A 13,329-nucleotide genomic window follows, 5' to 3' on the forward strand; every position below is an offset into this window, starting at 1 on the left:
CTCCAGCCCGGCCTCTGGGTGAGGGTGTTTCCTGCCAGAGCTCTTTGCTTTTGCAAGAGTCCAGAGATCAGCTCTGTCACATCCAGAGGAAGACTAATCCACAGGGGCTAATCTCCCGCGCGGAAATAGAACCAGAACAAAACTCACATACTTAACTGCATCGTTCCACGTATTTTATTCTACAGAGCTGATCCTTCCAAACTCTGAATGCAGAGTTCCAAAGAATAGCAAGGAGAGATAAGAAAGCCTTCCTCAATGATCATTGCAAAGAAATAGAGGAAAAGAATGGAATGTGAAAGTCTAGAGAGCTCTTCAAAAACAATTCGACATATCAAGGAAACGTTTCATGCTAAGTTGTGCACAATAAAGGACAGAACTGGTATGGACCTAACAGAAGCAGAAGATATTAAGAAGAGGTGGCAAGTATACACAGAAGAGCTATACAAAAAAGATCTTCACGACCCAGATAATCACGATGGTGTGCTCACTCACCTAGAGCCAGACATCCTGGAATGCGAAGTCAGGTGGGCCTTAGAAGCCTCACTACAAACAAAGCTAATGGAGAGATGGAATTCCAGTTGAGGTATTTCAAATCCTAAAAGATGATGCTGTGAAAGTGCTGCACTCAATATGCCAGCAAATTTGGAAAACTCAACAGTGGCCACAGGACTGCCAAAGGTCAGTTTTCATTCCAAGCCAAAGAAAGGCTTTGCCAAAAGATGTTCAAATTACTACACAGTTACACTCATCTCACATGCTACTAAAGTCATGCTCAAAATTCCCAAGCCAGGCTTCAACAGTACATGAACCGTGAACATCCAGATGTTCACGCTGGATTTAGAAAAGGCAGAGAAACCAGAGATCAAATTGCCAACATCCGTTGGATCATCGGAAAAGCAAGAGACTTCCAGAAAAACATCAACTTCTGCTTTATTGACTATGCCAAAGCCTTTAACTGTGTGGATCACAACAAACTGTGGAAAATTCTAAAAGAGATAGGAATACCAGACCACCTTATCTGCCTCTTGAGAAATCTGTATGCAGGTCAGGAAGAAACAGAACTGGACATGGAACAACAGACTGGTTCCAAATCAGGAATGGAATGCATCAAGGCTATATATTGTCACCCTGCTTATTTAACTTGTATGCAGAGTACATCATGCAAAATGCCCAGCTGGATGAAGCACAAGCTGAAATCAAGATTTCTGGGAGAAATATCAATAATGTCAGATATGCAGATGACACCACCTTTATGGCAGAAAGTGAAGAAGAACTGAAGAGCCTCTTGATTAAAATGACAGAAGAGAGTGAAAAAGTTGGCTTAAAGCACAACGTTCAGAAACCTAGGATCATGACATCTGGTCCCATCACTTCATGGCAAACAGATGGGGACACAATGGAAACAGTGGGAGACTATTTTGGGGGGCTCCAAAATCACTGTAGATGGTGACTGCAGCCATGAAATTAAAAGATGCTTGCTGCTTGCCAAAAAAGCTATGACCAACCTAGACAGCATAGTAAGAAGCGGAGACATTACTTTGCTGATGAACGTCCGTCTTGTCAAAGCTATGGTTTTTCCAGTAGTCATGTACGAATGTGAGAGTTGGACCATAAAGAAAGCTGAGTGCCGAAGAATTGATGCTTTTGAACTGTGGTGTTGGAGAAGACTCTTGAGAGTCCCTTGAACTGCAAGATCAAACCAGTCAATCCTAAAGGAAAAACAACCCTGAATATTCATTGAAAGGACTGATGCTGAAGCTGAAACTCCAATACTTTGGCCACCTGATGGGAAGAGCTGACTCATTGGAAAAGACCCTAATATTGGGCAAAAATTAAAGTGGGAGGAGTAGCAGATGACAGAGGATGAGATGGTTGGATGGCATCACCGACTCGATGGATATGAGTTTGAGCAAGCTCTGGGAGTTGATGATGGACAGGGAACCCTGGTGTGCTGCAGTCCATGGGGTCACAAAGTGGCAGACATGATCTAGTGACTGAACTGAACTGAACTGATTCTTCCACTCATCTACTCAAGGAATGAAAATTCAGATATTCAGTGCTGGAAGTAACATGTGCTTTCCAAGAGTCCCCTTTAATTTAGCAGGAATCCAGTCTGAAACATTAGAGGCAGTTTGGTTAATGTTTTTAAAGTTGTTTAGGAAATAGATGATTCTATGAAATGTCTAAACCATGGTATGATGTAATTTTAAATTTGCTGAAGAACTGGATTCTTTTTTTCAATTCAGTGAGTTTGGTGAAGAGTATGGGTCATGGTGTTGACCCTTTAAATTCTACATACAAGTAGTCAAGTGCATATGTCCTTCTGTGACTAGCTTATTTCACTTAACATAATGCTCTCAAGATTTATTCCATGTTGTCCCCTATACCAGGGTTACTTCTTTACTAAGGCTAAATAACTTTCCATGTGTATACATAATCTGTCTTCTCCACCCATTCATCCACTGATGGACACTTAGGTTGTTTCTGTATCTTAGCTATTGTAATACTGCGGCAGTGAACATGGGGGTGTAGGTATTTCTTCAAGATCCTGGATTTCAAGTCATTTAGATAAATACCTAGAACTGGGATTGCTAAATCATATGGTAGTTCTACTTTAATTTTTTGAGGTACCATTTACATAGTGGTTACCATAGTGGCTGTAAGAACTAGAAATTCTTCTCATAAGATCTCTTTCCCATGTCATATCTACAGGTAGCTGACTTACCATGTCACTGGGTTTTTCCCTCTCACTTTTTGTTTCTTTATCTGAAAGAGTTACTATCAGAGTGCCTCACATCATAAACCTGTTTTCATTTCTTAATGATTCTTTTATATAATGTGGTGAAACTGCCATAGTCAAGGAAAGAAGCAGGACTCAGTTACTAGTTGCTGCCTGTTTTCTCAGAGGCAGAAAGAAGACAGGGCTGTCCTTGGGCTTCCACCTGAGACCTTTATTCTTTTCCCATGATTCCTCCTTACCAAAACTCCTTGATTCTTTTACTTAACAGAAGCACCGTGGGCCTATCCTTATCAGCTCTTCATCTGATTCCCCTCAAACTTCTCATCACACAGCTGGAGCCTGATCCTGTATTTGTCAACCTGATCATCAAGCGTTTTCAAGGGGTACACTTATGTTTATCATAGTTTGAAATGAAGTGTCTGGCTTTTGATAGGTACAGAAAAGAGAATCTGCATCTCTGAAACGTTCTGAGAAAAAGCTCTGCCGGATTCTGCATGTGTGCTTAGCTGGTCAGTCGTGTCCGACTCTTTGCGACCCCATGGACTGTAGCCCGCCAGGCTCCTCTGTCCATGGGGACATTCTCCAGGCAGGAATGCTGGAGTGGATTGCTATGCCCACCTCCAGGGTATCTTCCCTGCAGGCATGGTAATGGTCAAATGGGTGTCTCATACTGCCCTCGCCTGGTGAAATGTGGGGACTGTGGGGAGGAGGGGAAAATAAATGGGTCAATTTGGTTTGTATCTACCCAATGTTTTTCTTTTTTGTTGTTTTTTTATTGAAGTATAGTTGTGTAAGTTTCAGATGTACAATAAAGTGATTCAGTTATACATGAACATTTATGTGTATATAGTCTTTCTCAGATTCTTTTCCTTATAGGTAATTAGAAGATACTGAGTATTTCAGTAATTCTCTGTGCTGTACATTACTTATTTCTGCCTATTTATATACAGTAGTGTGATCGGTTATTCCCAGACTCCTAATTTATCCTCCCTCCCCCTTAGTAACCATAAGTTTGTTTTCTATATCGTCAAGTCTTTCTGTTTTGTAAGTTCATTTGTATCATCTTTTAGAGTCCACATGTAAGTGACATACATTTGTCTTTCTTTGTCTGACTTGTGAAAACCAAGTGGATTTCTCTAGAAACATCCACATTGCTGCAAACGGCAATATTTCCTTCATTCTTATGGCTTAGTAGCAGTCCCTTGTGTGCACATATATATATATGTGCATGTCCTCATATATATATATAAGCTTATCCCCATGGACAGAGGAGCCTGGAGGGCTGCAGTCCATTGGGTCATAAAGAGTCAGACACGACTGAATGACTAAGCACACACACACATTCTGGCAGGACTTTTTCTCAGAAAGTTTCAGAGAGATGCAGATCCTCTTTTCTGTACCTATCAAATGTAAGTGTCCACCAGTGGATGAATGGATAGAGATGAAGTATGTGTATACAATGGAAAGTTCAGCTCATTTCAGTCACTCAGTCGTGTCCGACTCTTTGTGACCCCGTGAACCACAGCACACTAGGCATCCCTGTCCATCACCAACTCCCAGAGCCTATCCAAACTCATGTCAATTGAGTCAGTGAGGCCAACCAACCATCTCATCCTCAGTCGTCCCCTTTTCCTCCTGCCTCAAATGTTTCTCAATATCAGAGTCTTTTCAAATGAGTCAGCTCTTCGCATCAGGTGGCCAAAGTATTGGAGTTTCAATTTTAACATCAGTCCTTCCAGTGAACACTGGACTGATCTCCTTTACGATGGACGGGTTGGATCTCCTTGCAGTCCAAGGGACTCTCAAGTGTCTTCTCCAACACTACAGCTCAAAAGCATCAATTCTCCAGTGCTCAGCTTTCTTTATAATCCAACTCTCACATCCATATATGACCACTGGAAAAATCATAGCCTTGACTAGATGGACCTTTGTTGGCAAAGTAATGTCTCTGCTTTTTAATATGCTGTCTAGGTTGGTCATAACTTTCCTTCCAAGGAGTAAGCGTCTTTTAATTTCATGGCTGAAATCACCATCTGCAATGATTTTGGAGCCCCCAAAAATAAAGTCAGCCACCGTTTGCACTGTTTCCCCATCTATTTGCCATGAAGTGATGGGACCGGATGCCATGATCTTAGTTTTCTGAATGTTGAGCTTTAAGCCAACTTTTTCACTCTCCTCTTTCACTTTCATCAAGAGGCTGTTTAGTTCTTCACTTTCTGCCATAAGGGTGGTGTCATCTGCATATCCGAGGTTATTGATATTTCTCCCGGCAATCTTGATTCCAGCTTGTGCTTCATCCAGCCCAGCGTTTCTCAATGATGTACTCCGCATATAAGTTAAATGAACAGGGTGACAACATACAGCCTTGACGTACTCCTTTCCTTATTTGGAACCAGTCTGTTGTTCCATGTCCAGTTCTAACTGTTGCTTCCTGACTTGCATACAGGTTTCTCAAGTTATTTAGCCTCAATAAAGAAGAACACCTTGCCATAGGGGACAACATGGAATAAATCTGGAGAGTATTATGCTAAGTGAAATAATCTAGTCACAGAAGGACATATGCTACGTGATACTACTTGTATGTAATATAAAGGGTCAACACCATCACCTATACTCTTTCCCAAACTCACTGAATTGAAAAATAAAGAATCTAGTTCTTCAGCAAATTTAAAATTATACCTACACCATTGCTTAGATATTTCTTAGAATCATTTAAACTCTAGTTCCCCCAGTAATCTCCTTGAGCATCATGACATTAAGTTCCCTCTGTAAACTGGTGATCCCCACACTTCTATCTCTGGCCTAGGTTCTCCAGTAAATTTCAGACCCTACATATCCTACTTCACATTGCTAGAATTTCTAACAGACACCTCAGAACAGAATTTCTGATCTTCCCTCACAAAAGCCATCCCTCCAAATGATATGTCCATGTCCTAACACCTGAAAGGATAAACGTGACCTCAATGGAGAATGGGCCTTTGTGGATGTCAACTGAAAGAAAATAATGCACAACCTAAAAGTGGAAAATTAAGTTTTATTCAGTGGACTTGTTGAGGACTTGAGCCCGGGGATGCAGCTCTAAGAGCTATGAGAAACTGTTCTGAAGAGGTAGAGGAGAAGCCAGGATATATAGTTTTTGAGACAACAGACAAAATAAAACCTCCAGGTAGTGAAATATCAAAATAGTACCATTTATTAAGGAAAAATGAGACACCTCAAGTTACTGAATTTAGCACTTTTCTTCTGTTTAGGAAGATGCAAGAGTCTTTTTTTTTAAGAGTCTTGGCTCATTGAAATTATTCCCTTGATATGCACCTTAACTATCTCGGGCCAGTATCTTGTTTTCTCCTCAACCCTGAATCCCCTCAGCCTGCACAGTCAGGGGGCAGCTGCTGACTAGGTGGCCGCAACACCCTTTGTTTACTGATATGGCAGGTGACATTCTTTGTCCACACAGATGTGATCATTTTAAGGACCTAGAGATGAGCTCATCCTGGGTGAGCCATAAACCCAAGGAAAAACCTCTCCAGGTAACTTTGACATATAACACTCTCATCCTGTTGAGAACCGCTGATCTCTGGCATTTTGTGGTGAAGGTAGTAGGGTAGGGAGGAAGGAAACAAGAAAAAAATAATCACACACTACTTATTTCCATTCCTTTAGCCCTGGATTACATTTTCTGCCTCTATCCCATGAAGAGCATGGTCTTCTCTTATGGGAATAATTTAAGGAAAACAGGATAAAGGTATTTCTAAGGGCACACTATGCCCTTCATGAACAGTATGAAAAGACAAAAAGACTGGACCCTTAAAGATGAACTCCCCCGGTCGGTAGGTGCCCAGTATGCTACTGGAGATCAGTGGAGAAATAACTCCAGAAAGAATGAAGAGTTGGAGCCCAAGCAAAAACAACACCCAGTTGTGGATGTGACTGGTGATAGAAGCAAGGTTTGATGCTGTAAAAAGCTCTATTGCATAGGAACCTGGAATGTTATGTCTATGAATCAAGGCAAACTGGAAGTGGTCAAACAGGAGATGGCAAGAGTGAACGTCGACATTCTAGGAATCAGCAAACTAAAATTGACTGGAATGGGTGAATTTAACTCAGATGACCATTATATCTACTACTGTTGGCAGGAATCCCTTAGAAGAAATGGAGTAGCCATTTCATATGATGACTACCCCATCATAGTCAACAAAAGAGTCCTAAATGCAGTACTTGGATGCAAGCTCAAAAATGACAGAATGGTCTCTGTTCATTTCCAAGGCAAACCATTCAATATCATGGTAATCCAAGTCTATGCCCCAACCAGTAATGCTGAAGAAGCTGAAGTTGAATGGTTCTATGAAGACCTACAAGACCTTTTAGAACTAATACCCAAAAAACATGTCCTTTTCATTATAGGGGACTGGAATGCAAAAGTAGGAAGTCAAGAAACACCTGGAGTAACAAGCAAATTTTGCTTTGGAGTACGGAATGAAACAGGGCAACGGCTAATAGAGTTTTGCCAAGAGAACACACTGGTCATAGCAAACACCCTCTTCCAACAACACAAGAGAAGACTCTACACATGTACATCACCAGATGGCCAACACCAAAATCAGATTGATTATATTCTTTGCAGCCAAAGATGGAGAAGCTCTATAAGTCAGCAAAAACAAGACCGAGAGCAGACTGTGGCTCAGATCATGAACTCCTTATTGCCAAATTCAGACTTAAATTGAAGAAAGTGGGCAAAACCACTAAACCATTCAGGTATGACCTAAATCAAATTCCTTATGATTATACAGTGGAAGTGAGAAATAAACTTAAGGGACTACATCTAAATGACAGAGTGCCTGATGAACTATGGACAGAGGTTCATGACAGCATACAGGAGACAGGGATCAAGACCATCCCCAAGAAAAAGAAATGCAGAAAGCAAAATGGCTGTCTGAGGAGGCCTTACAAATAGCTGTGAAAAGAAGAGAAGCGAAAACAAAGGAGAAAAGGAAAGATACACCCATTTGAATGCAGAGTTCCAAAGAATAGCAAGGAGAGATAAGAAAGCCTTCCTCAGCGATCAATGCAAAGAAATAGAGGAAAACAATAGAATGGGAAAGACTAGAGATCTCTTCAAGAAAATTAGATATTCTAAGGGAACATTTCATGCAAAGATGGGCTCAATAAAGGACAGAAATGTTTAGGGACCTAACAGAAGCAGAAGATATTAGGAGGAAGCAAGAATACACAGAACTGTACAAAAAAGATCTTCACGACCCAGTTAATTGCGATGATATGATCACTCACCTGAGAGCCAGACATCCTGGAATGTGAAGTCAAGTGGGCATCACTATGAACAAGGCTAGTGGAGGTGATGGAATCCCAGTTGAGCTATTTCAAATCCTAGAAGATGATGCTGTGAAAGTGCTGCACTCAATATATCAGCAAATTTGGAAAACTCAGCAGTGGCCACAGGACTGGAAAAGGTCAGTTTTCATTTCAATCCCAAAGAAAAGAAATGCCACAGAATGCTCAAACTACCACACAATTGCATTCATCTCACATGCTAGTAAAATAATGCTCAAAATTCTCCAAGCCAGGCTTCAGCAATACGTGAACCGTGAACTTCCAGATGTTCAAGCTGGTTTTAGAAAAGGCAGAGGAAACAGAGATCAAATTGCCAACATCCGATGGATCATCGAAAAAGCAAGAGAGTTCCAGAAAAACATCTATTTCTGCTTTATTGACTATGCCAAAGTCTTTGACTGTGTGGATCAAAATAAACCGTGGAAATTTCTGAAAGAGATGGGAATACCAGATCACCTCATCTGCCTCTTGAGAAATCTGTATGCAGGTCAGGAAGCAACAGTTAGAACTGGACGTGGAACAACAGACTGGTTCCAAATAGGGAAAGGAGTACGTCAAGGCTGTATGTTGTCACCCTGCTCATTTAACTTATATGCGGAGTACATCATTGAGAAACGCTGGGCTGGATGAAGCACAAGCTGGAATCAAGATTGCCGGGAGAAATATCAATAACCTCGGATATGCAGATGACACCACCCTTATGGCAGAAAGTGAAGAACTAAACAGCCTCTTGATGAAAGTGAAAGAGGAGAGTGAAAAAGTTGGCTTAAAGCTCAACATTCAGAAAACTAAGATCATGGCATCCGGTCCCATCACTTCATGGCAAATAGATGGGGAAACAGTGCAAACGGTGGCTGACTTTATTTTTGGGGGCTCCAAAATCATTGCAGATGGTGATTTCAGCCATGAAATTAAAAGATGCTTACTCCTTGGAAGGAAAGTTATGACCAACCTAGACAGCATATTAAAAAGCAGAGACATTACTTTGCCAACAAAGGTCCATCTAGTCAAGGCTATGATTTTTCCAGTGGTCATGTATGGATGTGAGAGTTGGACTGTGAAGAAAGCTGAGCACTGAAGAATTGATGCTTTTGAACTGTGGTGTTGGAGGACTCTTGAGAGTCCCTTGGACTGCAAGGAGATCCAACCCGTCCATCATAAAGGAGATCAGTCCAGTGTTCACTGGAAGGACTGATGTTAAAATTGAAACTCCAATACTTTGGCCACCTGATGCGAAGAGCTGACTCATTTGAAAAGACTCTGATGTTGAGAAACATTTAAGACAGGAGGAAAAGGGGACGACAGAGGATGAGATGGTTGGTTGGCCTCACTGACTCAATGGACATGAGTTTGGATAGGCTCTGGGAGTTGGTGATGGACAGGGAGGCCTGGCGTGCTGCGGTTCATGGGGTCGCACAGTCAGACACGACTGAGCGACTGAACTGAAACTGAAAGGGCAACAAATATAATTAAGTTGTGTGTTACCGTTATAAGACAAACTTCTATAAATCCATTCCAGACAAAGAGATCTGGGCTTTATTTTCTGTAAGCCCATTTCTGAAGTCAGCCATAATTAAAACAAGTTGAAGAATTGAGAGAATGTGTGGTGCAGAGGTTTTTAATCTTTCAGTAGGAACTAGAAACTAAAAGATATAATATATACATGTATGTACAAACTCAGCGGGAGATGAATGGATAAAATTATCACTTATGGAGTTGTTTGGATTGAAAAATGTCAAGAGGACTAGGGTAATTATCAGCCTCGAAATGAAGATAAATGAACCAACGCAACTTCAGATACTTCTTGGGTACCGAATTTGCCCAGGGCTGTCTCCATCTACAGGGAAAGAGAGAGAGGGATGCAGGCAACCATTCATATTAACAGAGGGTTCAAAGTCTAGTTAAAGAGAAAGATAGTGAGGACCTGTCATGGGCTTAAGGATCTGCATGAGGCATTACTTCTGAGGCATTACTCTGTTAGAAGTATTTGCAGGCAGAGGGGACGGGGGATGGGGAGAGATGTTGGTGGGTCAGAAGGAAACACTATAAACCAGAGGAGGGGAAGATCCTTAGAAGATATGGCAAATTCAGAATTTTTCTTTTTTAACAATTCAAGGACTTGGGGATTGGCGTGCATGCGTGCTCAGTCGTGTCCAATCTTTGTCCATGGGATTCTCCAGGCAAGAATCCTGGAGTGGGTTGCCATATCCTACTCCAGAGGGTCTTCCCAACCCAGGGATCAAACCTGCATCTCCTGCATTGACGGGAGATTCTTCACCACTGAGCCATCTGAGAAGCCACTTGGGGGCTGGATATTTCTAAAATATTTTTTTCCAAAAATGTTGCTCACAATCTGCTAGCTTATCCTCACCCTGCAGAAAGGCAGATGATGCCACACTGCACTTGGAGGCTCAGACTCACTGGGTGCCCAGGGCTCAGCAGCAACTGGTGGAGCAATCATCCTACTGGCCGCCCCACTTGGCAGGGCCACATGAGCAATTTCTTGTTAATTTATTTAAAAAGCACTGTGTTTGAGCTAACACTTGACTGCAACAGGAGTGAACTCTAGCAGACTGCCCTGGAGGGCTATGTAAATAGCTACAGTACTTGAAAAATCCCCAAATCAGATTAGCTTGGGCATGGAAGGACAACAGAGGTTTTTCAACATTTTAAGGATAGTGTTTCAGGGAACTGAAGTGAGTGAACTGGACAATAAGAAATAACTTCAATATTTCTATTTCAAGGTCTGAGTATCCTGCAGCCATACAATGGGATACAACATCAGGGTTAACATGAGTGGGGATATTTCTATCGTTAAATATGACAGGAAATTAGGTCCAGGGTATATAAAGTGAAAAGAAACAAGCTGCACAGTAATACATCTAATATATGTCACATTTTAAAGAGCTCCATTGCCTGTTTGGTGTTTCTGTTAGTTTTATTCATCTCCATTATTTCATACTCTGGAAGTTCTTTTTTGTTTCTTCCCACAAAGATTTAACAGGCTTATTATATGCAGTTCTCCCAAGCACTGACTCCCTCTAAAAGCAACAGGACTAGAAAAACCATCAGAACCCACTGAAAAGATCAACTGCATATTCAGAATTGGACATCAAATATTTAAGGACCATGAAACACGTAACTCTACTTACCCAGTGTTTGCTGACTAACCCACAGCAGGTGGCAGACTTGGATTCAATCAATTCTTGAATGTCTCTGGAACCTGTGAACTCCCCATCTTACGATTTCACTGCAGGCCTGAAAATAAACCCACTCCCATTCTTTCCACACAGACTTAACCAGAGACAAAATGCTATTTCCATATTCCTTTAAGATCCAGGGCTTTGTGGGTTTTACTGGTGGACCCTGGCATGTTTAATAATTGCATGGTTCACTGTGGATCTTTAATGAGAAAAGGTACAGATTACCATTGAAAGTAAATTATATTGTCTATGTAGCTTCTCTAATCTAGAGGAAAAGGATGATGAGCTGTGGAAATTCAGGGAGTACACACATACACTTAAACACACACACGATAGTTAAGTATCTGAAGCATCAATATCTATGCTTGCTTTATTACTTCTAAAAATAAAGAGTATTGGAGCTATTTTTATCTCTACAGAATAGCACTGTAAAACTTAGAATTCTGATGTAACTCCTTTAAGGGCAATGCTAAGTTCAGACGGGAAATTGGGTTTCATATCTATGATCAAAATGACTTAAACCAGTTGCATTTATTCATCATTAAACACGCAGAACTTAGAAACTATGCTAAATTATTTTAAAATACCAAGCCTAAAAGGAATGGTACACATCTCTTCCACCATATTTCAGTTTCTTTTTCTGGACTAAATCACAATAAATGCTTCAACAGGCTGCAGTCAGCAAGCCCAGCTTTAATATTCATTGTCAAGGAACTCCTGTTTCCTGAAGGAATTAATGAGCTTCCCAGGGCCCAGGCTCTCAAGGCTACCCTCACCAGTGCTATGCCTTCTAACAAACTGTTCTTTGGATGCAAATATATCATAAGGCTTAAAGACAATAGATCTCTATACAAAGATGAACATACCTCAGTGTGAAGTATTAAAGTGCTATCAAGAAGTTAAATAATTGCCTATTTATTTACTATTCACCAAATCTTAACATACTTTATGTAGGTTTTACCAAGAACTCAAATAGTCCATGACAGTCACCTGATTCTTTAAGGAAGGGTCAGGATACTTGGTTTTTTCTTTTGTTGGACCCAGATGTCAATAAAAGGTCAAGGCTTAAAAGAAAGACTCCTGGTAACAAATACTGTAAAAGGAAGATCGCTCTCCCCATCTTGGTTGCCCACCCCATCCCAGACCCCCACAACACTCCTTTAGACATTTACTTCTAACTTTCGTGTGCCCGGCCACACACGGTGCTCATTTGATTCCCTTAGTCCCACACCCCCAAAATTCTGATTCTGTTGGCCTGGTTTGGGGCCCAATAATTTGACTCTGACAAGCATCCCCAGGTGATTCTAATACAGGTATGTTTTGGACCCACTCTAAGAAACACTCCTGTAAAGCCCAGTTATTTCTCCTCAGTTACATGGACCTCTAAATACCCAGCATTTCCTCTTTATAAAACATGAATCTCCACAATCATTTCCTCAGAGCATCATTCGATTAGCTCACTTTATCGGTAGACCAGCCACCAAGGAAACTATCAGCATTCAAGACATGATCAACACTGAAAGTAGTTCAGATTTAGCCATCACACCAAACCTTAAAGGGGGAAAAAAAAAGAAAAGCTCAACAGTATGTTCATCTCACTCAGAGGTTTCCAACACATTTTATTTTGCAGACCATCAGTTTGTAGCTTCTGAGAACCGACATGGTCATCAGTCCCTACCCAATGTCCAGTTAATTTCAGTTCCGCTGCAGCCCCTTGGTTCTACACACTGAAGTTAATGGCTTGAGTTCCAGTAACATGTGCGAAGAGGCTGCGCTTTGGCTCCTGAAGGAGGATGTGTCCATGGTAGAGCCTCTTCCAGGGCTTTGCTCCCGCGTGGTGGTTTCCTTTGGCAAAAAGTTGAGCCATTCTCGACTTTGGTGCCTATAGGCAGGAAGCGCTCAGAAGCGGGCGGTGGGACATGCGGGGACAGTGTGACACGTGAGGAGAGGAGCCTCTCCTACTGGTTCAGTAGGTGAAAATAAAAGGAAGCCTCTGTTTTTAACGAACACGGATAAACACCTTTTTAGATCACCTAT

This window comes from Muntiacus reevesi, chromosome 2, assembly GCF_963930625.1.
Source record: "Muntiacus reevesi chromosome 2, mMunRee1.1, whole genome shotgun sequence".
In the NCBI taxonomy this organism is placed as follows: domain Eukaryota; kingdom Metazoa; phylum Chordata; class Mammalia; order Artiodactyla; family Cervidae; genus Muntiacus; species Muntiacus reevesi.